The sequence below is a fragment of the Lineus longissimus genome, chromosome 2 (genome assembly GCF_910592395.1).
Source record: "Lineus longissimus chromosome 2, tnLinLong1.2, whole genome shotgun sequence".
NCBI classification, from domain to species: Eukaryota; Metazoa; Nemertea; class Pilidiophora; order Heteronemertea; family Lineidae; genus Lineus; species Lineus longissimus.
In genome coordinates, this window is record NC_088309.1 from 14,584,457 (window position 1) to 14,611,943 (window position 27,487).

The 27,487-nt window shown below is 41.2% G+C and overlaps 1 protein-coding gene across 2 annotated transcripts in view; it reads right to left on the reverse strand.

The window, feature by feature from the left end:
* LOC135482669 (SKI family transcriptional corepressor 1-like) overlaps positions 1–27,487 on the reverse strand; it is a 149,056-nt gene that overhangs the window by 76,402 nt on the left and 45,167 nt on the right. The window lies entirely within an intron of this gene.

A 27,487-nucleotide genomic window follows, 5' to 3' on the forward strand; every position in this document is an offset into this window, starting at 1 on the left:
TATTAACCCTTTCGGACCCAACACCTAACCCACCCATCTACCCAGGCCCAAAATGGGGATTTTTAGAGCTTTTTTCTGCTGGCCTGGTGTGTTGAAAATAAGAGAGATAGAGGAAAATGACTGCTTGGGTTGGATAGACAACAAAATGGAGAATATTTTGGTAGGGAAAAAAAAATCTTTTAATGCTAATGAGGTCATGTGACCTCATTAGCATATTCTCAAAACTGTCCGCAAATGATTTTTTTTACTTTGAAAATTCTTGGCTCTCTTAGTTTCAAGAACCACGAACAAAAACTGCATGGAATATGTAGGGGGGTGGGGCATCTTCATTTTCACACATTTTTTTTCAATTATCTTCGAAATTATGATTTTGGGGACATTTTCCTCATTTTGGGGCGAAAACGCCAAAATCTGACGAAAACGACATAATTTCATATTTCAGCCAAAATAAATGGTAAAAACCACTTCTTCTGTTATTATATCTTTATTATAACTATTAGAACTTTGAAACTGTGATAAACAAATTGTTTTTACCTGATATTTAGGTGAAAAAATACAAGATCACCCTGTTTTTGAATTTTTCACACCCGCAACTGCGACATGTAAGATTGTATGATTCATGGTCCGAGTGGTCGAACTCCCAGTCCGAATCAATGTTTTCCCCATCTGACAGCTCCATATCTTCACCCCCAGGTCTAAATCGGACTCGCTATCATCAATGAGCGCCGCAAGAACATCTTCGGTAGACAAATGTACTTTCCGTTTTGCCGCCATATCGCGCTGCTGCTCTACAATGCATGGAGTACAAATGTCTACTACGGCCGTATATATCGGTGGGGAATCCCCGAAACCAGCGAGACTGGTTTCATTGATTGTAGACATTGGTTTGATAGGCAGTTCGAAGATGGCAGCACCGTAATTTGCTTGTTATCAACGATCTTCTGCATCAACCGCCCCACGGTTGCTCGGGTAATTGCGGTGGGGTCAAGATCAACCGTGTCACGGTTGCTCAGGTCCGAAAGGGTTAAACAAGAGCTGGCAAAATATTGTCATCGCTTTCTTTGAATCCCTTGAAGTCCTCATCTTCAGATGGGGTAGGAAAGTGTGCTCCAATCACGGAAACGGCACATGATGGCAGAACCACACGGTTTTTCTCCCCCAACCAACCACAACACCATCGTACGAATTGCCTGTAGGCTATATGTCTGTATTTCTGTTCTTGTGGTCCTTCAAAGGCCCTCCCTTTATATTGTTGTTTATAGCCAAGCCAAGCACATTGCAGACTCCAGGGGTCAAGACATACTGAATGAAATCCTGGATGGCTAGTTATACATGTCGGTAGTTGTTGCGTGACGTGCTGTGCATCATGAAGCTTATCAACAACTCTAGGTTTCTCTTTGCAGCAGTAGCCCTCCATTTCCTTGGGCAAAATCTGACAATTTCCACACTTGCACCTGTAAATATAGTAATTGGAGAGCGCCTTAGTAAGCCTGCATTTGAGATTTTCTTTTGAAAACATTTCGACATCTTTGGAAATTTGATATTGTAATTTTGACAGACCTGCGTGTATTTGTAAAATCTTAAATAAAAGGAAAATGATCTTGTCACATTCCCTATTTGTTAGCTCTTTTCATTTCTGTATCATTGTATGGCCACCCAATATTCATACATGTATGCACTACACCATCATCAGCCCGTTCATAGGCCCACTAAATAGCCTGCAGTCACTGAAACATGCACTTTAAATGTTTATAAGAAAAAAGAAACTCACAGTCATGACCTGGTAAATGAGTTCATGACCCAAAAATATGGTGTATAATCAAGCTGTCTGGCTTCTAACATTCTGTCTCGGAGTTTGTACTGTTGCATTATAGCTTCAGAGTGGAGAAATGTTTGGTGTCATTGGAATACAATATTAGTGCATTCATGGCATCTGGACCATTCAAAAGGACTGGATTACTTTAAAAGGGATATAATTTCATACTTACCATTTAGAAATTGTCAGTGGAGTGCAGAATCTTCGCCAATCTTCTGGATTGTCCTCACTGTCTTTGTCACTTCCACTCCCATCATCTTCGTCATCATCTACCTCGGGTTCGTAGAGATATGGCTCTTCAAGATCTAAAATAACTCCTTCTACTCCTTCCTCAAGATCTGCAATGCCTTCATCTTCGATAAGTAGACAGGCACTAAAATCCTCTTCATTTTGAGATTCATCTTCTGATGAAGATTTATAGAGATTGTCATCCCTTTTAAACGAGATATCCATGGTATATTGTATTATGCAGTGTATGTGACTGTAGCCACGTGGCTTTGTTTTCTAATGGTGTGCTGTAGCAGTGCTCATTAGCATATGGATTAATACTGCATTGGATCAATTAGTGATTTAGGCCTTCTTGTTTGAGGTAAGTGATTTTTTCTTCCTGCAGTGTCATTTTGTATATACACGCAGGAAAAGTGTTTTTGGTGATTTTGGTGATTTCAGCAAAGATTTGCAATTAGCCCTTTAAGAAAAAAATAGAATAAGTATTTTTACCCGTCATCTTTATGAGCTAGAGGGTTGACTGCGTAAAACAAATACTCTAGACTCACAGATCTAAGACCGGTTCATCGATTTGGAACATTACTTCCCTCAGTATTATATGCATTGAACAGGCCAATGTCCCATCATGATTAGCTCAAACTTGTTGGTCTTTTCAGGCTGTATATTTTAGATTGACAATGGTTGTAATTCGGAATGAACTGATCACTTTTGACCTACATACCAACCACTTTACTTATTTCTTGATCTTTGATTGATCGATCAATTTCTATGTAATACTAATAGTACTAGATCTAAAGGTTAATTTGATTTAATTTATAAGATTCATTGAACACCATATTACAAGAAGACATAAGATAAACAACCGAATAATGAACATAAAAATAAAAACAAACAAAGGAACGCAATGATGGAACTCCATGGGGATGTCCAGAGGGGTCATAGACCCATAATAGGGATCCCCTTGAAATTATACATATAAAATTAGATAATCAACAATGAAACCCTAGAGGATAGGAAAGAAGTTGAAGAAGCAAGTAAGTCGCAGCACTATCGTTGCCCCAGACAAAGATGCACTGCCGTGACTAGAATTTCTCCTTTAAACCCTTTCAACGTGATTAGTGAGGTTGAGATCCACGACTTATAGCAAGAACCGATACTTATACTTATATTTTTTGCCAAATACGTCATCAAATATGGGAGGAGTTTTCCCCTCCGATACGTTCCAGCAAGAGTTGAATTTTCGCTCCATTAAAATGCCCTGGCGTTGCTCATATGGCTATTATGTAACAAATCCGACAACCCAGCAGTAACTGATAAGGTTGGATCATTATCTGACATAGAATTAGAAAAATGAGAAAGCGATTTATACGCATCTAAAAGCCTATTTTGTTGGACATCTTTTGTGCTCTATAAGTCGCCTTCAGAAACGTGGCCCCCAGTTAAATACAAAACGAATGACATAGCCTATCTATTGTAGTTCATGGCCCTCGTATTGATCCGCGCCGAGTCTATTACGTAATCATCTTTCCATACGCGAGAACATATGAAAACAACGCATCCGAATTTCAAGGTAAGTGGAGCTTTACTGCTATCAAAAACTCGATTTTGCTATAGTTTATGCACCCTGATTTGAAACATTTTTACTAGATCGTGAGGGTATCTATATCACACTACTTGAAGGTTCTGTCCTTCCACCGACAACACGATTTCTAGTTAAAAAGTTAGTTAGAATCACAGTATACACTAAAAATTCAGCTTTTTGCTATAAGGCCAGGCGCATGCATAGGACTTATACCATGTGTGTGATCGACGGTGTTGCGTGTCTCGAGGCTTATGGGCCGATTGAAGGGGAGGGCGATCTTTGCTTTTTACCAGGAATTCACTAGGCGGGCAAGCCCCCCCCCCTCCCTCAATCTTTTAAGATCTTGAATCCACCACTTGGACAGACCATTAAATTTGTCCGCAATGAGTCTATGACGTGAAATTTCACTTTTTTTTCTTCATTTTTCAGCATGGACAATACAAACCAGGTAGCACAACAGGCCACCAGAAAAAAAGGGTCAACTTCTCAGATGAAGACGATACCCTCCTGCTTAGAGAAGTAAATGCTCAAAATCCGTACAAACAAGGAAACAGTTGGGCCCAGATCGCAGATGCTTTGAATAAGGCTGATTCTTCCAAGTTGGAAGTTGATTCAAGACGCGTGCGGAAGAGGACCAAGTTGCTGCTGGATAAATTTGAAGAGGATGAAAAAAAAGACATGAAGGCGTGAGTATGAAAGTTTATGATTTATGATTTATGGTTTATGGTTTATGATCTCTCCTCCTGTACAATGTATATTTTTGTACCTGGTTCATTGAAATATAAACCTAGCTTATTTTTTTGCAGATGGAGGTGACGATGAAACTAAGCCTGCACCGAAACGCCAGAAGACCACCTCAGGCCAGGTACTCGAGTTCATGGCGGAGAAAGCAAGTCGTGAGCACGAATTAAAGGAAGGAGAGCTTAAATTGAAGAAGCAGCAACTTAAGCTTGAAGAGGAAAGGTTCAAATTGGATCGGGAAGAACGACAGAAACGTATGGAAAGGGAGGACCAGGAGTCGAGAAGCTACTTTGGTTCAAAATGATGAAGAAGTTTGTACTGGACAAATAAACTGAATACACCATGTGGTGAAGTATTTTAGATGGAGAACAATCCAACCCAAGCTCGGCCTTATGCTCGAGGATGACCATCATTTTTATTTCAAAACCTGGCCCAAATGAGACCTTTCCTTTTCGTGTGTTAAAATCTGTGGTTTTATTTCCCGTTTAGTCACAAATAGCCATCTCCGGTGATTGACGGACAAAACAAACAATCGTGTAAGAAATCATTTATTTATTCTGTTATTTTTGTTCCTCTCAAAAACACCTTCTCTTACAAACGTATTTTACGTAAGATTGTTTTTTACTTGTTCTTACAAATCCGGACATATTTTTAGTTTTAAAGCGAAATCGTTTTGTACCGGTAACGTTATTTATCTGTTTTTGTTGACCAAATAAAGCATTTTGTTACATTAGTTTGTCCTTCACAAGTTTTGTTGTGTTTGTGTCTGAAAAAGGATGTCCACCACACATCTTTATCACTATTGCCTAATGGCGTCCAAGATAGTCTTCTAATGCGGGAGGATCGAGGCCAAAGTATATACCTGTTTGGCTTCCATACAGGCATGTGTGACAGTTGGTTAAAATTAGAGCCACTATATAATACTTTGCTACAGGCTGGAGGTACAGGTTCTTGTCAAAGTCCACGAAAGCAAAGTTGGAAATTACTTTCCCGAATGTCCATTCAACACTGGCGCGGACCTTGGACATTCTCCGATTGAAGGTGGATTCAGGCTCCTGAAGTTGGGCCCCAGCAAATGGCCTCATCAAGAAGGGACGCATGGGATACGCTGGATCCCCGTATATCTTGTACCCTGGATGGCGTCTATCCAACTCCTGTAGCTGTTCTAGGAGGCCACTCATACGCAACATTGCTGCATCATGGCGGCGTCCCTCGACGGGGCCATAGAGATTGGCAATCATTCCGTTTGGGGTGCTCACCGACTGGAACTTGATGCAATGTTGTCGTTTGTGGCCACTGTACACGATCCTTTGATTCCTGGTGGGTCGCGCTATTGGTCGGGCAGTCCCATCCACGAAGCCCCAACACTGTTGAAGCGGTGCATCCCTCGCTTGGACAGCATCACCGAATTGACGTAGGTGGTCCTCCGACTACCAGGGTTGGTCGAGGTCACGTAACAGGTGGCTGTGCTCATCGTACAGGATGTCCAATGTCTCATTCACAATGTACGAAACCTCACTTGTAGTCCTCCAGTGGTCGATCGCTATATCAACTAGACGATTCGGATAGGACAGCCTCCGCAGAAGCAGTTGTAGTCCTTCCATATACCATCGGCTACAGTGCCGTTGCGGCACTTGACGGTCGCTGGCATTCTCAGACTGGTGGCCAGCCGTTCCATGTCGTCCCTTTCGAAACGGAACAGACACTTATACTGTTCGTTCGTTAGCTCACTCAAAGTCACACCCGTTCTCGTTGGTTTCTCTGCCTTAGCCAAAAACATTAGAGCAAAATCATCCTCTTCGGACATAGCCAAACTCATCACATCAAGTGGAACAGCCATTTTGCCAAATAATATTGCTCGTTTGTAAAGCGAGCTCCGATTGGCCACGGAGCACTTGGCACCTCCAATTCGCATTCATGTTACAATATTTATACGTATACGTCGTCACTTAAGTTGATGTTTTCTCAACTCATTTTTCTATACGTTGTGGCGTATACGGATGTGTATCAGTATAAGTATAAGTTTTGCTATAAGTTTGTGGATCTCAACCTCTCTATTAACCCCAACATTGGACTTATAAAACATAACAGTAACATAGAGATTTAAAATCGACAGTTAGCACATCTGCAACGCCCAACCCAAGTGCACGCTTTGTCAAGTTAGCAATCTTCACGAAAACAAATCGCGTTGATAATAAAGTGAACTCCTTGATGGCCTATCATTCTGCGCCCCTACGAAATTGATGCAACAGGGAAGGAGCAAAATATGATGACATGTAACCATTAGACAAATTTGTTGACGCCAACCCATTGTCCAACCAAACTGAACAAGGTTAAAATGGATCGAACAACAATATCTTTGGGAGCTTGTCTTGCATTCAAAAACGGTCTTCACAGATCGGTGAGTCTAGAATAGGAAACATGGTAAATATTCGAGATCAGCTGTGCCGGCGAACTCAATCAAGTTATTGAAGACATTTACCAGAACACGAGCAGCCAACAACGCTAAATATAACCAACGTGCGAATACGAACACCTTTAAGAATTCCTGCATTCCTAGATCACTACCAACTTGGAACAAAATACCACAAGAGATCTTAGAGTCGGAAACCATTAGGAAATTTGAAACCAACTACTCTTAAATTCCGTTATCAATAAGTCTGCAAACGCTAGCGCAACACAAACCATTCGCGTTAAACTCCCCTCCGCAGCTAGACTGCGAATTAAACTACCAGAACCAGGACACCAGCGTTGAAACACTTTCTCAACCCCATGACTTGACCTGACCCACTGTTGTCGTTTCATTGGTCTATGGCACTATGCCACAAAACAAAACGCCTCGATTTCCATTTAATAAAATATTTGAAAGTCCTCACACGATCTCACAGACATTGACCTCAGTGAGCTCCAACCTTTTGGGAACACTGCTTTGAAACAGTTTTCATCTGATCCGACAAAAGAAGAAAAACATGTCTGAAGTTCATCTGATCCGACAAAAGAAGAAAAACATGTCTGAAGTCGGCATAGCCAGACGGTCTGTATGTTTTTGCGGCAAAGTGTCAATAAACGCAGGTCTACAGCAGCAAGAGGTTTTGTTAGGACAACTGCAAAAAATTTCGCAAACTTGAACGTATCTTTGTTATGCTCGATCAACATTAGTTCCTGAGTACCAAAACTGCTACTTTATCTTTGTAACAATTTGAACGGTCGGTTTTACCAATAATGCATTTAACTGAGAGCAAACCGATTAGTAGCACGAAGAGGTAATGAATATATTTAAGATCATGTCGCGGATGTCTTTTAACATAATGATATATTAATCGAAAAACGAAACTTTTCTTTGTTGAAATCAGGAGCATTGTGTAAATCTCATCTAAATCGGAGACGACACAAGCCACAAAAAAGAGCACGCATTTGATTTGCTATTAGTAGATGATTTTAAAGACCTTTTCTTAGCCACGAAACGACCGCAGTCATTTGTATCTGCGTACTCCAGACTCAAGACTTTCGGTGGCAGATCATTCCAAATTCTTGCTCCTGGCATGTGGAACGCACTTGACGCCGCACTGCGGCAGGAGACCTCATTGGTCTCATTTAAAAAGGACCTAAAGACGCATCTTTTCCGTCGTCCTTTTGGGGAGTGAGGAACTATGTGGGGAGCGCCGTAGAACATTGCTACAGTGGAATAGCGCGCTATAAAAAATTTCATTCATTCATTTCATTCATTTTCATTCATACTCCTAACTGTATCACCCCCTAAATATCAAGAAATGCTGACGTCCCCGAGGCGGACTCGTCATACAGCATGTTTCAGGAACCTTAATCCAATCATCGGCGAGGATGACTGTAATTCTTCCGAAGCGTGGCCAGAGTTTGTTCATCACTCGAGGTTTTATTCCGGACCACGCACCCGATTCCCAACACATGTAATTTAATAACCGAGTTCGGGCTAGAGACCCTTGAGGTTAATATTCACAGTCTTTGTATTAACCGATTACTCTGCACATCCATCTTGTCATCAATTCATATCATTAAATTGCTAAAAGATGCAGGACAGAGACGAGCCCTCTTGACCACTCAATCAATCTCATAGACCGAGCCTCTTAATTGAATGAATTAATTGCATACATAGTTATTCTCCTAAACATGTGACCAGCAAGATCACTTATAGCAGCCTGGTGATGAGACGTCGCAAGTGTATGTCCGATATTTTTGGCTTCACGAATTAACACCGAGCTACATTTAGAGGTCCTTGGTTGTATAATCAAGACCGCTCGGGTAGACCGAAAATGTAGACCATAAACCGAGAGAGCCGAGGCTTTGCCCGAAAGGCCTAGATTATTCAACCAAGGACCGACAGCAAGGTAATAATGTTTATTCAATAAGGTTTCAAAATCAAACAGAAATATTAGTTTAGAAGCGTGCTTTGGTCGCGCTTACATCGAAGAATACTGCAGTCTGGTGTACGGAACTCTGGCGTCAGGTCTCCTGCGAAGATGACGTCAGCAAGGGGATTCCCAATCTGAGCAGAGTGGGACCGCGGCGTATACTAATCTTTCATGTCTTATAAGAATTCTTTTATTTGGATAATACCAACAATCGAGAAGATTATTGTCTCATATGCAGGCTGGTGATGAACGGTTGTTGTACTGTTGCCATCGGGGTGTTTGATACACACTTTAATAAAATAAAATTTCGCACGGGCCAGTGACATTTTCTTCGTGACAATACAATAACAACACCACTTGAGTGTCTGATCCGAGTCACCAGATCGCACGCAATGGTTTTCTCCGCCCTGAAAGTTCGAGACCGCAGCTCGAGTTCTTGCCGCAGAAAAATCAAGAAAATTACGATTAAAAGGCGATTTTTGTCATTTTTTTACTAAAACACTTTCATGACGTCCTCAAGTAAGCCGTAACGACGACGAACTGACGACGTTATGATCACAAAAGGGTACTCACTAGTAATTAAATGCTAATGCATTTATTGGCGACATCTAGCGGCTCATCACGTTTTCCCAGACGTTCCGATGAAAGTAATACCCGGAGGTCTAGACCTATGGCAGTTCTTCAAACCATGAAACTTTCATTGTGGGTGGACCGTGATAAATTCAGGGATTTGGGGTCTGAAATTTTGGGGGTCATTTTCGAACATGGGGGCAACAAGTATACAGGGTGTCTCATAAAAAAGGTAATCCGGGCGAAATGGGTTAATATTTTTAAACCATTCATGATACAGCTTTTGACTTTGCAGCACAGAAAAATAGAAGCCATGAGCTTTGTGTTGATACCATTGTGACTTCCATGCAGTCACGCATGACTGAGTACCATGGTCTTTTTAAATGACATACAGAAATAAACTTGTTCCAAGGAATTCCATGCAGTTGTTGTCAAACATGGTTCATTGCCTATGGTTCATTAATTTAAGAGTGTTATTTTATAACTGGAAGGGGTATTTTCAGACTCAAGTTCAAGGTCTTGCAGAAGTAAGAGCTCGCATAATTCGGGAGGTCGATGGGTTGAGGGAAAATCCAGAGATGGTGACATGGGCTGTTCAGGATATGTGTCGACGTTGTCAAATGCATCCACAGAGGAGGGGGTTACGTGGAGGGTGTCGCGGCTGAAATTGTGAAAATGTTGAACTCTTGTGGAACAAAATTGACCTGAAAGAAAGTGAGGTGATGTTGATAATTAAACATGCTTTCATAAATGCCAAGCTTGAATTTCCCTACTTGAAAACAAGGTGATTTCTGCATGTCTTTTTCAAGACCATGGTGCTCAGTCATGCATAACAGGTTGGACGTCGTATTGGCATCAACACAAAACTCACAGCTTCTCGTTCTACTTTACTGTGCTGCAATGACGCAATACTCTATAAGAACAGGTAGAAATTATCCTCAAAAATAAGAAATAAATTGCAATAAACATATCAAACGTGCACACGTGATGAATTTTGGCGAAAAACACAAGGTTTGTCAATCACGTTCTATTTCACAATTCGACACCCTCAAAGGGAAAGGTTCTAATTCATGAAATGAATATACTCTCAACAATATGGACATATTTTCGTCATTCCCGCATAACTGTTCAACAGTCAACGTCCAACGACAATCCCACTCCACAAATCGTAATATTAATTCAGATCAAATACCTTAAAAACCTTTTATTTGATTTTAAAAGCAGTTATCGAGTAAACGGACATCGCCCAAAATATCCACGAAATAAACGGACAAATGACTACAAAAACAACTTTTCTCAAAAAACTAGCGATTTATACCAAATAAATCTGATGGGAGACAAAACTGCATACAAGTTTAGCAAGGCTCAGAAAAATAATGAGACCTATAGTGATAGATTTCAAGGTGAAAATCGACGAAGAAAAAACATTATAGGTAAAAATAAAGGATCATAATTGTGAACCAACAGTGAAAATCAATGGAATACTGGATGGAATCTATTGCTTCTTCTTCCAATGGCAGAGTGAGGCCAAATCAAAAAAAGAAGAAATTACAGAGAAATTGATTGAAGTCGTGAATGGTGAATTTAAACTCCGCGATGGGGCAAACCAAAAAAACCCTAAGCTGCAGTGGTTGGCTAGGGATGAATTTATTTGCAAAGGGGCGGGAAATTGCCAGCCGCGGTGTGGAGGCATCGGTGCATGTATCGAATGTATCGCATCTCAAGCAGGTCGGGTGGCGTGGCTCTTCATCGTGCTGAAAGGGTGGATGTCGTCCTGGGTGCCGACAAATGGTACCCAGGTTCGAGATCGACTGGACAATAAGCACCCTGGGTGCCATTACACTGGACAAACAGCACCCAGCTTCTTTTTGCCTGGCTTACGGATCTTAGGGACGAGGACGTTTCTTGCAATCTCGTTTTATCTCGCGCCGTGGTACTAGCGGCATTAGCAGTGCGCGAAATAATAAGAACAGGTAACAGAAAAAAACGCGTTTAGACCTATAGGTCTTTGAAAGCACATTTCGGATGATATATTCAGAAAAGGTATGTAGGAGGGATATATTCAGAGAATGAAAAATTGTGTGATGAAAAAATGAATGGATTTGCTGCGTATTTTTCTTGACAATCAGTCGATATGGCTGCGTCGGTGGTTATCGTGACACGTGACCTCCGCGAGCGTGGGGCCAACCTCGGTTGTAGGTATAGAAAAAGTGTAGAAGAAGAAGCTGGGTGCTGTTTGTCTAGTGTAATGGCACCCGGGGTGCTTATTGTCCAGTCGGTCTCGAACCTGGGTACCAATTGTCGGCACCCAGGACGACATCCACCCTTTCAGTCTTCTTCTTCTTCTTCTTCTTCTAAACAACTCTACTTCATTAATGTAGGTTGTGGCAGTCGGACTGTTTGCCCATGCACGGAGGGAAGGGTAAACGTGTTTTAAAGTCGATGCAATGTCCAATTAACAATTAACGTGTGGTAAACGGTTCGTAATGACGTAAGTGGTGCTGGGGACATCATCGACGCTTCTTCTCATAAACTATTCGCTCGTTGGTGTGCGTCTTGTGGCCAGCAGCTTGGTTTCGAACTGGTCCACATTTTCGCATTGCTCCGGATCGAATTGGAGTGCATTCCATTCTTTAATGGTTCTTGGGTAAAATGAATGTTTTACGTAATCTTTGCTGCTTCCTATTGTTAGAAATGCCGAGTTGTGATGTTGTTTGTGGTGTCGTCTGGAGTCCTACCAGAAAGTAAATGTCAACCGCATTTTTAATATCACAGAGATAAATAACTGATTTGAAGGTCACTAGCTGTCTGAAATAAACAATCACCAACAGCGAGCTAAAATTAATCTTCAAAATGAAGAATTGAGTAGGAATAGTCTAAGGAAAGCAAATAAAACCTTTGTTGCATCATAGTTCACCGATACATTGTGAAAGCGAATTCTAAAATACCTTGGTACCGTAAAGTCAACTTTTAAATGGAAAATGCATAAGCCTCGTTCTGAGAGTGGAGTGTTTTGGACACGCAACCAAGATGCTCTACCAAAGTTCCCTCGGGTTGCACTAAAATGTGGAAACCATGCACACGTCACCCCGTACGGAATTTCAGCTCACTTCAGAAGTTTGAGGCTCTCAAAACACTGCTTCAAACACAAATCAGCCAAGGAAGCATCAACCACCCTAACTTTTTTAATGAGCACTACACATATTTGCCGAGAAAAACGCTCCAAATAGCCCATTTGCGCGGATTTAGCGAGCCGATTTAGCGAGCCGATGCGGACTTTCTATGCGCGCTGTACAAAATGTACATGTCTCATTTTCTGTAACGTTGCCGTAACATGATGAAAACAACGGCGCTACCGGCGCTCCGGGCCGGCGATGGATGGAATTTGCCAAATTTGCACATATTCAAGTTATTTTCGTGGCCTATCTTTTTAAGTTTGAGGTATTTTAGAATAGAAATTGAACCCTCGGCTTCGGACCTTGGTTGAGTTACCAAGACACTCGAGGGTGGAGCTAAAATACAGTCCTAACCCGAGCCGGGTTCAATTCCTTAACGAAAAGAAAAGAAAAAGTCAGTTTTTTGATTTATAAGAAATTACTATTACATAATGAAGAGACAGAATTAGCTGGGCCCAAATACAACAGATACATGAACAACTTGATACACCATTCTCTACTGAAAACCACATTCCATTATCTTATCTATCTCTGTGATATTTTAAAATACCTGTGGTCATTTACGTTTTGGCAGGACTGTACATGAGATTGATAAACTTGGTGGCAAACGCAATTCGGAGGCATGGTAGCTTGGATTTCGAACCTGTCTGTCTGCGCGGTGATCGGTTCACCAAGCCATAAGGAAGACCCTGCCTCCAACACAAGTGAAACGATGCCGCATGCTGCGGTGGAGAGTGATGCACAGAAGGCTACACAGCCTTCTCTACAGTTGACTGGACTATCTGAAACTATCTGACTGACAAGCAATCAAACCGCTACGTGGTTTAATTTTCGTACTGTTGCACAGGAATATCTTACAAGCACGTCAATGCTTTGCTTTTTGCTGAACTCATATACAGATAGGTCCTACTATACCTCCATTTAACTGCATACGCCAATTGCCTATTGCCAACTCCATGTGATTTTATGATGTGGCCAGATGAGGACAGTCCTTTTTACCAGGGCGATATTTTGCTGAAATGTGGGTAATTGCATCAGACAATCAATACTGTTATGAATTTATTAGATGCGTTAGTATGAGCGTATCCATTGTCCCTCCGAGGGGACTCATCACGTTAACATATGCATAGCGGTTAGTCAGTCCTGTTGTCTACCTCGGCCTCGGGAACTATTACCCACAATGTTTCTGCCTATTCAAGACACACAAACTGCCCATGGAGTAAAGAATGACTATTGGTACCTGGTATGCAGGTCACTTTTTAAAGCCTAAGGTATTTTTATTTGTAAAAACATACGAGTGCAAAATAAGGCCATTTTTTTATCTGTTGGATTACGAGTCCTCCTGCAAGTGTTCATTTTCCGGAAAAAGGAAAAAAAGTCCTGACGACCGTTTTTTACACACTTTTTTTTCTCCCCCGACCATAAAATGGAGAGAAATGAAACATATCTTTCCCGACGACCAATTTCAACCAATTTTTTTTTGTGGGTCCCCTTGTACAATCTGAGGCTAAATTGATAAAAAATAAGCATGTTGTTATTTCCCCCGCCCCACATAGGTTTTGAGATTGAAGAAAATATTCAAGTGTGGCCTAAGGATCATTCTCTGATTTAGTTTTTTCGAAGACGGCCTATACATGGACCACCGAAAAAGCCACTTTTATTTTTACAGTTGATCTAGAACTCTGCAAGGCCCGTTGCATGTGTACATGAGGAAGTACAACAATACCCCATTGGCTGCCAGTCAACAAACAACGATGTCTTTTTGTATTCTGCTTTTAGCACACAAATGTTTTAATGAAGTTTCATCAAAAGATGGGAGGCCTTTTGGTGTCCCACCAGCCAGCACGGACTCGTATAATTTTTTACCCGTTTTTTCCTTTAACCAGTTGCTTTTTTGCCTGTTTTCTTTTTTACCGGGACTTCTTTACCGTACCTTTCTTACCTTTTACCAGTGAGACCTGTGGCCAGTGAATTTGTGTATACTACAAAACATCTTCATGACAGTGGGTTGTTTCAGCTCAGTTGACCTTGCTCAACATGGGTTCACGTTTTGTCACCGTAAGACCTAGAGATTTGAACTTGATGTCTAATTTAGGGCCATAGTTTTTTCTCATCAGAAACCGAAAATCAGCGCGATTCGACCTACATTCAGTGTTCGGACGGCTTTGTTCAAAAAGGCTTATCTCGCTTACTGGAGGAAGAATAGAGTGAAATTTGGTCTATGGCGGAGCTTAATTATACAATTCCATGGCAAAATATGCATTAAATCGATTTTCGCCGCCAGGGAGTGTTATTGGCACCAGAAAGTTTAGAATCAATTAAAAATCCCGCGCTTTAACGTCAAAGTTGCGCAGTTGTATTCTGCACACACATCAGCTACATGCAGACGCCACCTATTTTGTTCTGCGTGAAGCGATGCTGGCAATATCACCTAAAATCAATCGTATTAGTCGACCATCCGCTAAACACCAGGTGAGATGGCTAAATAAGACTCTTGTGATTTGGTTATTTATTTTTTTGGTTTCACAAAATTTGGATGTTTCCATCGAATTTGAAAAGCTTAAATTCTGTCTCACTTCTCAGTCTTACTCAGAAACATACGTCCAGCCTGTTACGTTTATTAAAGATGGAAATTCAAATGTTGTTTTAAGAAAAAGGATAGAACAAATATCTTGAATGTGTCGAAATAGTTTTCATTTTGTAATCATCAAGTAGATTTTGTATGTGCCGTTGACTGAATGTAAAGAAAATGCCAATACGCAAACGTAAAAAGTTACGGTTCCGATCAAAACACGCGATCAAATTTGTCGAACTACATCACTGTTATCACTAAATAATAAATTGTAAATTTATCTATTTAGTTATGATTTAAAACTAAGTTTCAAAAGTATCTGACTTTAAACATCCATTATAACACAGCAACAATACTCCACTTCATCTTCAAAATATTTATTCAAACTGTCTACAGGGTGTTTCAATAAAAAGGAAACCAACATTAATTTGTTAATTTCCTGGACATGGCTAAAAGTTTGGAAAATTGGCAACCATCATTTATTACCTAATGATAATCTCTTTCTTATGACACCAAGCAATCCAATTTACTGTCACAGATTACTGAGCACGAAACAGTTCAGAATACTAACGCTCTAACCGTTTGAGCTAGGGGGGCATTCTTGTGAACTGCTGCCACCAAATATATCTTATATGAATGGCGATATGCTTTATTTTAGAGAGATGAACCAGAACTTTTCACAAGTACATGTAATAGAAGAAGATGCCAAGACAAAGGCGAACATTGCTAAGGGAAAACGTAGACTCCGCATACATAATCATGCACAGCAAAGAAAAAATGGCTTTCTACCTGCAGTTGCCCACGGAAAGCCGCTCAAAGATGTTGGAGAAAGATTACACACAAATGTTTGCACATTCTATAGAGGCGTATAAAACGACAGGCATTTCAAGCAGCCCAGTGGCCTTAAGAGCGTTGGCAAATAAAACCAGAGGTCTCGAGTTCGATCCCGATGAGAGGACCTTTTTATTTTTTTCTTTCCAGAATTCTCTGCGAAGGTCCGCATCATCCCACGGCTTGCTGGTTTGTGAAATCAAGCGCATCGAAGCATTAGAGGTCTATCATGTTTCAGGCCGTATTCAGAAGGGCCTTTCGGTCGTTTGGATTTCATAGTATTGCCGCATGGTGTGCTCTGGTTTTGTGCACGCAGTTCAGCTTTAAGCATATCGTATTGTGTATTGGTAACATTTTCTAAAACGCCCGGGACAATATTTCGAGTCCATACATGTATGCCAGTGAAGTAAAGTTGATTTATTTATTGTAATGTCGTCTGCTATTCGCCAATTCAAATGTTCTGTGTGATTTCACTTTTTGGAATAAAGGACTTCCGGTTTTGTAAATATCATGCGTTGTTCCACATCATTTCATTTGGCGACGATTCGGGTAAAAATCACCCACTATTAAACGGAACTAACGGCCTGCCAAAATTATCTCAAGAAGAGTATGAACTGTTTGTCAACAGGCATATTGGTAACTGCAGTGACCAAACGGTAACTTTGAAGCATAAATCGGTTGTCAAAGTGAAGACTGTCTGAACTCTAAAAAAAACAAAATGGCGGAAGCCGCACTGAATATACCGGCGATCGACACGTTCGACAACTTCCTTGGCAAAGGAAGGGCGTCAGCGGGCCCTAAATGGGACAAGTGGCTCCTCAGGTTCGAAAATTACCTGTTAGCATTAAACATAACGGACGATGGCCGTAAACGGACACTGCTACTGCACTTAGTAGGTCCAACCACGTTCAAGGAATTTCAGACGCTTCCAAATACAGGCACTAACTATGCTACAGCTAGAACCAAGCTCACCAACCACTTTAAACCTAAAGTGAACACAGAGTATGAACGTATACAATTTCGCATACAGCGGCAGGGTGAGAAAGAGTCGATTGATTCGTACTACACTCGTTTGAGGCAATGTGCAAGCACGTGTGAATTTACGAACATTGACGCTGAAATCAAGACGCAGATCATACAAACTATGACCGATTCAAAGGCCCGGAAGAATGCTTTGTCAGGCAATCTTAATTTGGAGACAATCCTAAAACAGGCACGTAACAATGAACTCAGTAGGGCTCAGAACAAGACCATTGAAAAACAGTGTGTGAGTCTAGGTACAGGTGACAAACAGATCAATAAACTGCAGTACAGGTCCAAGCCGAAGTACAAATCTTTTCGCAAATCTAAATCTAACGATCAGGAGAAACAGTGCTATAACTGTGGAGGCACGTGGCCTCACCCTAAAGGGGAACAATGTCCTGCACATGGTGTTAAATGCAAAGCATGTGGTCGTGAGAATCATTTCACGAAGTTTTGCAAGTCTAAGCAAACTCCAACTCAGAATCGTGGACGCGGACGTCAACGCGGCGGCTGGACTGGAGGCCGTGGAACCTCGGAATCTCATCTAGGAGACGCGGCACGGGACGGAACGTGAACGAACTTGATTACGATGATGCAGAACAGGATGTGCGTTCGCTATGCGACAACTTCGAGGATGAATAAGATGACGATGAAAACTACTTGTTTGCTATCAATAACAATTCTAACTCTAGAGTCAAACCACCAAAATTCATGATAAGAGTTGGCAGCACTCCAATTCAAATGATTGCTGATAGCGCAGCTACTTGCACAGTAGTAGACGAACTTACCTACAAAACGAAGCTGTCACGATTTGAGCTGAACAAAGCCAGTGGTGGTATCAATCCTTACAACAGTGAAACCATAAAGCCTATTGGCAAATTCAAATGCAATCTGTCTTTTAGAAATAGGTTGGTGGCTGATAAGGTCTTTGTTTTGCCAGGTGGTTCGGGATGTCTTTTGAGCATCAGGGCAAGTCAAGCTCTTGGTTTGTTGAAAATTGCCAAGCACCAAATAACAAAATTTTCTCAAGTTGAACATGCTAGTGCATCACAGAGTCTTGTTGATAAAATAGTCGGGCAGCATCCTGGTTTAATTGATGGAATTGGCAAACAGTGTGGGAAACAGTACAAGCTACATGTAGATGAGTCTGTGAAACCTGTAGTTCAAAAAGTGAGGAGAATTCCTTTTCATACCAGAAAGAAGATTGAGAAGGAACTTGACAGGCTTTTAGAAGCTGATGTCATTGAACGGGCAAATGACCCCACCACATGGGTGTCCCCTGTTGTGGTCGTCCCTAAGAAAGACACAGAGGATGTTCGTGTTTGTATCGACATGAAAGTGGCTAATCAAGCAATCATAAGGGAGCGCCACCCATCTCCCACTGTTGATGACATAGTTGACCATCTACACGGCTGCACTTTTTTCAGCAAAATTGATTTGCGCCAAGGTTATCTACAGTTAGAACTCGACCCTGAGTCTCGTGATCTCAATAGTTTTGTCACTCACAAAGGTTTGTTTCGCTCAAAGCGCCTCAGTTTTGGCATTTCAAGTGCGAGCGAGGTTTTTCAACGAGCTATTGAGGGTACAATCAGAGATGTTAAACAGGTAGCGCTGGTATAAAAGGAGGAGGCGGGCACCAGACTTGCAAATGGCTGAGTGGCAAATTTGAATTCAGAGCTCCTGCTCATTTTCACACATTCTTTCAATTTTCGAAGGTTTAGCAGTAAATTGTGATTTAGAAATGCTTTGATGATGATTATGAATATCATAGAAATCAAAAATGCCTAGTATGATTATTTCAAATGGTAGTTGTCTAGGAGTAATTTGTGTGAAAAGGGTGTCCAAACTGGCCCAACTGTGGATTCTAGTACATCTTTGCAGTGCATAAGTAATGCAAAAATGCATGAATTATACAAATGCATGAGTAATACACTGTTAGTAAACAAAGTGATGCATGCCCACATGTTTGTTGCTTCTCAGATCCTGAAATAAAGTCATGCTGCATGCTTTTTAATTCAGAGGGCCTACCTCTCAATAGTCCTCCCATGAAGATCACAATCCATAATATTAAATGTTTGTATAAATCCATGAAATATCATCCAAATATTAATTCCAATAAACTAATAATCCATGATAATAAGCTAAGGTCCAAGTTGTCACTTCTACTTGGGAATCAGTACGCAGAAATAACTTCAAAATTGTCAGTTTGGAGTAAAAAAACTAATCCAAGATGTAAATCTATAAGTTAATTTAATTCCACGTATGCCCCATGTAAGGCTGTCCACGTGGGTTAGGGTAAAGGCCTCTGACAAGGATGAGGATACAGTCTGGAATGACCTCCCTGTCAGTTCTTTTCCGTGAGCTCCAAACGATGTCATCTTGATTTCTTTCTTGCAATAACCTATGTTTTTTTTGAATATATCTATAGTCATCCCATGCCCCTCTATCTTTCATCATCTTCCAGTATCTTTTGTAAAGGTCTTTTCGAACTGTGTTATTTCCTTTTCTAGGAGGTTGTCCTGCACCAAGCCACTTTGGTCTCTTCGTTGTCACACAGGGTTGACAAAAACATTGCTGGCATTCCTCCCTCTGTGGATCCCGAGGTACTACATGTAGAATCCGTTGCCTTTCCTCCTCAACAGGCACAGCAGGAACTGGGTTAACATTAACCCCTCCATCCCCTATACTCTCTGCCACTTCATCAGAATGTGCAGGTACCGGCATCAAATTATCCTCATCAGGTCTCACAGGTTCAGCAGCAAGCACCCTTTCAACATTTTCCACTTCACTCTGTGATGCTATTGAATCACATTGTACCCCAACATCACAATGTAGAACATCCAGCTCCTCAATGTCCAAATTGTTCCAACTAATAACACTTCTTATAAACTCTTTTTGTTCTGCTGTAACAAGCAGCTGAAAAATCTCCTTTTCCATAGCACAAATTTTCTGAAACTAACACGGTTTAAAGTCACCTCATGATGTCAGAGTAGGACTTTCCAACATGAGGGGTGATAGGTTGGCTTGTCATCTAGGATGATGGTAGCCCTACCTGACCATAGAAACTGTCCATCCACAAGTCCCATAATTTACCCCTGTAGCCGAACAATTTTTTCTTTATATCTCGGCCAACCTGCCTCCTTGGTTTTCTCGAGTCCTTTACTAAAACAGTTGAAGTGACCTCCCTGTCCTGCTGTTCATTCCAATCTAAACCCCCAAATTACTCCGGATCATGTATGCCCTTGTCTCAAAAACAATTCTTTTGTCATGAAATTGTAGAATTGCATTATTAAATGACTCTACGAAGTGGGTGTCTTTGCAACAGACATACAACTCTGGCTTCTTGTAGACTGGAAGTCCATGCAGAAACTTTTTCAAGGCCTCTTCAGCATTTGGATTTGTGATAGGGTCCTTACTGGGTTCGTAGTCTGCATCGGACCTGCAAGGGGATTCATGATGGCAATGACTGTGATCTCCTTTGTAGTGTGGGATGATGCTGTCTATCCCTGCGACGATGTTTGCTGGGTCACCATTGCATCTTTTGATGTGGTAATAAACATGGGTCTTGACAGAACCCGCTTTGTCAGCCAAGTCCTTGTACCAGGTCTTTCCCTCAGTGTAATTTGGTCTTGATGTGATTTTCTTCATCCCAGCTGCCACGCCTTTCGTCATGTGCCACTTGTCAAGCGAATTCATGGTTTGTGGATATTCCTCTCGCACAAACTTAGTGATCTGGGGGTTGGAGTCGTGGGCATGCACCCTCACCGGAACGACTTGTTCATCAAAGTAGGAGTAAATTCTCTTGGTCCCGATCAGTTCATGTCTCCCTGGAACTGGATCATCAGCCTTGGAAACAACTTGGTGAGAAAGAACCTTGTGTGTCTTATCTCCAAGACACAAAACGTCTGAAAATCGGGCATTCTTGCGCCAACAGTGTCGTGCATCCGTTGCGATGTCTATCCCCTCTAGTCCATTGGTTACTTCAGATAGGGCAACTTCCATCAACAAAGCATCAGCCTCTGATTCCTGTGCAGCAGTGTCAGTGACAGTCTTGTATGTTTCAGCAAATGCTAGCAAAGACTTTTCCCCAATTTTCCCCACACCAGCACCATCACACACTCTTTCGTATTGATTTGGTAAAATTCCTGATGCAAAGTAGGCGTGTGCAATTCTAAGGTTGGCTAAAAATTGTCCGCCTTCGACATGAGGAGATGTAGTCCATCTCATCTTATGGGCACCAGTTTGACATGCGATGTCAAAAATACCCACGTGTCCATCCATCCTTTCATTCATTATTCCCATTTTTGACTTACATTGCCGATGATGCAAACACAATTTGTCTAAGAGATTCTCCAGTGACTGCTTTGATGTAATATGCAATGACTGCTCAACTTCTGATCTCTCACAATACTGGAAAGAGGTACTGCTTGGTTCACTTTGTATTAACTCGTCATTTCTATTGTCATCAGTCATTTCCTCAGCACTATCTCCACCGATCTTATTGTGAAATTTATGATATTCAACCATCTCTGACAAGAACTGGTGATTTGACATCTTCGACATATTTCCCCCACCTAGATGTTTCTTGATCAGGTCGATGTTGTCATACAATGATAATTTCTCCGCCTCACTCTCACAAGTAAACTCCAAGCAGCCACGAAATTTCTTCTGAGGCTTGTCTTTCTGTTTGTGACGTTCCTTTCTCTCACGAACCTTGGATGGACTATCTGACGGACATCGTTTTCTCGGATTTTCAAGACGTTCTCTGTCCTTTAATCGCAATTGTCCAATAGGCCAATTGTCATGACTGGAACTGGCTTCTTCCGACATTCTGACGTTAAATGAATCATCCATGGATGATGACTGATGAACTGTCTTCGGATATTTTTTCAAGAGTATGGGCCTACCTATCTCCCCTGCTATTCAATAGAACCTTCTAATGAGTTTTGATATATTTTGTTTTGTCCTAAACTGACAAATGCACATTCCAAAAGACAAGAACCATATCTGGCCCATCTTTATTTTCCACAGAAACTGTTTTTTCAGTCAAACCCAATATATCAAACTCAGTTGACCCATGACTAGCGATGGAATACTTCATGGAATATTCCTCCTGCACCTCTTCTCATTTAGTGGGACCGTCTCATGATATCAGCAATGAATATGTACTTCTGTTAGTTTTATTATTTTGAAACCACTGAGACGATTTATATCTGCTAGGCCATACTAAACATGTCCCTCAGTCAATAGAAATGGCAAAATGAAGAGCAAGAATTGAGACAGAAGGTATTTTTTTAATCATCAACTGATATATTTTCTGAGATGACCCCTAGTCCCTGTGTGGCTTTCATCCCAGGCTTTCATCTTGTTGCCAACTGCCTAGCACCTGCTTACTTGCAGAAAGTTTAAAAGGTGAAGCAGTTAATAGTAGGCCTACAGACTCAGGAAGTTGGAAGATTTAATGAGTGACAATAATTACTTTATATGAGTGGTAAAACCAGCATTTCTAGACTGAACACAAAACATTACTGTCCACAACCACTAAACTTCACACTACACCAGGCACATGGTTCTTTCCCGCCAAGTAGTCAATTAGCCTATATTTAGCTGCTGAGCAGACCAACCAGGTAGCGAGCAGTCAGATATCACACACCCGTTCAGGCAGTGCAGGATGACCTGAATAATGAGCAGCTTGTTCCACTGGGAACGGGCGCTACCTTTTGAACATATCGGACGATATAATCATAGGTGGAAAAAACCAAGAAGAGCATGATGCAGCTCTCAAGAAAACTCTTTTGGCTTTAGCTGAGAATGGGTTAACAATCAATCTGCCCAAGTGTTTATTTGGTGTATCCCAGCTCACATTCTATGGTTTGAGTTTTTCAAAGGATGGTGTAAAACCTGATAAATCTAAGATTGAAGCTCTAAAAAAGGTGGCTGCACCAACTTCTGTTCAAGATGTTAGATCTTTGATGGGAATGTTGAATTTCAGTTCTAGATTCGTACCAAACTACTCAACTCTTACTGCTCCTTTGAGAAGGTTAACTCGGAAGAATGTTACCTTTGAGTGGGGAGAGGAACAGCAAAATGCATGGGACAAACTTGTTGGCTGTATCAGTAGCAAACCTGCACATATTTTGATGTAAACAAACCAACAGAACTATTTGTAGATGCCTCCCCTGTAGGTCTGTCTGGAATTTTGGTCCAGCGTGAGGGTAAAACCCCCAAGGTAATTGCCTATGGTAGTCGTTCTTTGACAGAAACAGAGCAGCGTTATTCCCAGTTAGAAAGGGAAGCGTTGGCAGTCTTGTGGGCATGTGAACATTTTCATATTTATGTTTATGGAAAGGCCCTGGTTGTGCATACTGATCATCAACCATTATTAAGTATTTATGGGAAACCCAGAGCAAAATTGCCAATCAGTGTACAACCTGGGTCAAAACTTATACAAAATAGGCCAAAGTCAGCCTCGTTCTGGATTGACCTAGTTTGTGTACTATCTAGTGCATTCCAGTTTCAATGCACTATGATCTCAGATAGTGCTTTGATAGCTGGGGTCATTATTTGAAATGACTCTGACACAGCCCAAATCTTTTTTTACCTCAATAAACATGCTTAATATTGTTAGATACATACCACACTACAATCCTAATGCAACATGTATTCCATTTAAGCACTTTTGAGAGCATAAAATGCATTTCATTGTGAGTACTGTCCAACACACACCCCACCCCCAACTTCTAATTGGGATAGAAAAAGTTTCTATGTCTAAAACAAGAGACCATTGATGGGAGACCTTTGATTGACATCTTGGCTGTGGAATTCAACCACTTTTCTCAATGAATATGCACACCCCTTGATGTATGAGGCTTATGAATGGCTGGAGTCCACCCAGCACAGCCCCCTCCCCCTCAACTAAACTGTCAATAACATTCTTGGTGGTCAACTTGTGTATGGTATCATGATACAGCCTGGTACAGGGACCTTTCTGCTTGATTAATTACACACATTTGGGTTAATTTGTTTATACACTTGTCTGCTATAATCTCTCAAACTCAGCAGGCTGCTTGTTTGCAAGGCGGCATATTCCTTTGATCTTGTAATAGGGATAGATTTTGTTTCTGATACTTCAAGTGCAGAAGGTCAATTCCATGGTGTTGACCATGTCTTACTCTAGTGAATGAGTACAATTTACACCCTTTCTGGTCATCAACGAAGTGGCTATCACATTTTTGATGTTGCTTGTCCAGCTCATTATCAGCCGCTCATTAGCATATTGGCCTAGTAACCATGATGAAACACGTGGTGGTGAAGATCAAGTGCTTCCTGCCTTGTCAATTTTGTTACATCTTTCCTGGTTCCAGTTCTTCTGAACAGGTTAAACTTATTTTGTTGTTCCTTTGGTGGATTATATTCTTACTTCTTTTGGATTATCAATGTTTCACCTTTGTAGGCCTATATTCATTCAGTGACCCTTACTTTGATTTATATTTTTCGACCAAAAAAGGAATATGGAATGAAATAATTGTTTGGATATTTGGATATTCTTGATTCAATGGATTAGGGATGTTGAGAGGGTGATTTTATTTATTGTACTGCAATAGTGAATTCAATGCACATTTCAGATGGACAAACTCCACTTTCCATGCATGGCACTATTATTGTTTACATTCCTAATATAGGTAAACTAGGACATATTATGCATGAATCTATGTCAGTGGGCGGCCAAGTTTATGCTAACCAGGTATACTAAACCGAGGCTATAATCTGCCAGCAACTGGGTCACTTTGGATATCAGTTACACTTTGGCTACCCAGAGCACTCACTGAATGATACTGGAAAGGTGGTCCTTACGCCTACAACCATACCAACCAGAGATCAGGTATCAACGTGGTTCAGGTAACCCGGCTGACCATCTGTCACGCCATCCCTTACCATTGTCTGAGCTTGACCGTAGAGATGAGAAGCTGTCAGAACAGTATGTGAATTTTGTATGTTTAGAGTCTGTTCCAAAAGCCATGAATTATGAAGAAGTGAAAGAAGCAACTGCTAATGACCCAGCTTTGAAATTAGTAAGAGAGCTCATTGACAGCAACTGTTGGTATAAACTGAAGAGTCCCAATAGTTTTGACACGGGTGTTGATTTTGAGAGTTTGAAATCTTTCAAGCATGTGTGTACAGAGTTATGTACTAATTTAGACGGTGTGGTTTTCAGAGGTACACGTCTTGTTATACCTAAGAGTCTACATGAGAGGGCACTTGAAATTGCACACGAAGAGCATCAAGGGGTGAGTCGTACAAAGGCTTTACTCAGAGAAAAAGTCTGATTCCCTGGATTAGATAAAATGGTAGAAAATCTTGTTGCTGGCTGTCTGCCATGCCAAGCAAATTTTGATCCCAGGAGACGTGAACCACTGAAAATGTCTGTTCTTCCAACCCGTCCTTGGCAAATTGTGAGTGTAGATTTTCATGGTCCTTTACCATCAGGTCATTATTTACTTGTAACTCGAGACGATTACAGTAGATTCCCAGAAGTAGATGTGCTTAGGTCACAATCTGCTGTTGCCACCATCCCTGCTTTAGATAGGTTATTTGCATCTAGGGGCATTCTTGAGAAGCTTCGTAGTGACAATGGCACACCATTTCAAAGTACTGAGTTCAAAACTTTTGCAAATGAACTAGGTTTCAAGCATAGACGCGTAGCACCATACTGGCCTGAAGCCAATGGGGGCGTGGAGAGATTCATGAGAAACTTAGGAAAATTGGTCAAATGTGCCCAGTTGAATGACAAACCTTGGAAGAGAGAATTGAACAAGTTTCTGATGAATTATAGGGCAACTCCACATTGTGTGACTGGCATAGCTCCTGCTACTTTGGCAAATGCATATCCAATGAGAACTAAATTACCTGAGATCACTACCCCAGTTGATGATCATGAGTTGCGAGCTAGAGATAGCAATGATAAGGCTAAAATGAAATCCTATGCTGAATCCAGGCGTAACATTAAGCAATCTCACATTAAAGAGGGTGATAAGGTTCTTATGAAGAATGTTACGAAGCAAGGCAAGTTGATGCCAAAATTTCATGCTGAACCTTTTGAGGTCATTGAAAAAAGAGGTTCAATGGTTATTGCAAAGCGAGGCAATGAAGTGAAGGCGAGAAATAGTAGTCATTTCAAACCCATTTTGTCTAAGGTAGAACCATTGTTAGAGTTTGAGTGTGATGAGAATCAATGTGATATTATTTCAGATCCTGTGACTGTCTCAGAGCCTAGTGTTCCACAGTCACAACCAGAGTCTTCAGTTCAGACTTCTGAAATTCGTCGATCATCAAGACAGAGTGTCTTACCTGGTAAATATGCTGATTATGTCCTTGACATTGGAAAGCGTTAAGATCTTTTGGTGATGAATCATTTCTTCGGACAATTCTATTTTGTCGAGTGAATTGGAAAGTCTTTGTCTTTGAATGTTCCAGTTCTTGTCATTTGTTGGAACTTGTATTGTGTTGAAATACTTGTTTTTTTTTGTTTGATGGTACATTATACTGTTGAGTACCCACTTGATGAGATTCACATGTTCTGATGTCACAACATGGTTTTTATGTAATTTGCTGAACTGAATTACTACAGGTCTTGGTTTTAATGAAACTTGATTACTTTAGAACAGTAGAATATTTTGAAGAGAACAACTTGGTATTGAGCTTTAGTAGTCGGATGTACCTTTCTGAAAAAGGGGGGTGATGTAGTAAAGTTGATTTATTTATTGTAATGTCGTCTGCTATTCGCCAATCCAAATGTTCTGTGTGATTTCTCTTTTTGGAATAAAGGACTTCCGGTTTTGTAAATATCATGCGTTGTTCCACATCATTTCAGCCAGCGTGGCACAACTAATGGGGTCACTTTTTCATCAGTTCAGTTACTGTTGGCTCAGATACCTAGGCCAAATGCCTACTAACTTTTTCCAGGTCACTTATTTCTTATGCAACATCATTGTACATGAGTATTTGGTATTTCCATGCGGCCTGATGTAGCAGAGGTGGACTATGTTCATGTTGCAATGATTGATTGTGCAAATAAATTGAATAATTAAGAGGTAAAAAAGAATTTCTCTATTCTATACATCAACGGCAACCTGTAGCATGCCTGCAGTTGAATGTGTCCTTTAGAAGATCATTATTACGCTTCACAAACCAATAATCAAATTGAAGGAAGGAGGACACTGCCTTGACCTTTCCCTCTCATCTAGCCCTCCCCGCCTCTGGCCAGAGTACATACAAATAGCCTATCGGTACAGGCTAAGCCTCCCCCTCCTTCCATACACCGCTAAGACGACCGAGTCCTGGAAATGCAACAAGTATACTCTGGGAAGTCTAGATCTTGGACCAGGCACAGGATCTGAGGGTTTGCAGTCGGGGGGGGGGGGGGGGGGCGATTGCTCCCTCCCTGACCCCCCGAGAGACAGCGACCCAGGAGCCTGTGGACCAGAACTATCCCCATCCCGTCACTAATCCCCTAATGTCCATTGAATTTTAGGAACCCCTCCCCTCTCCCCCTCTCCGAAT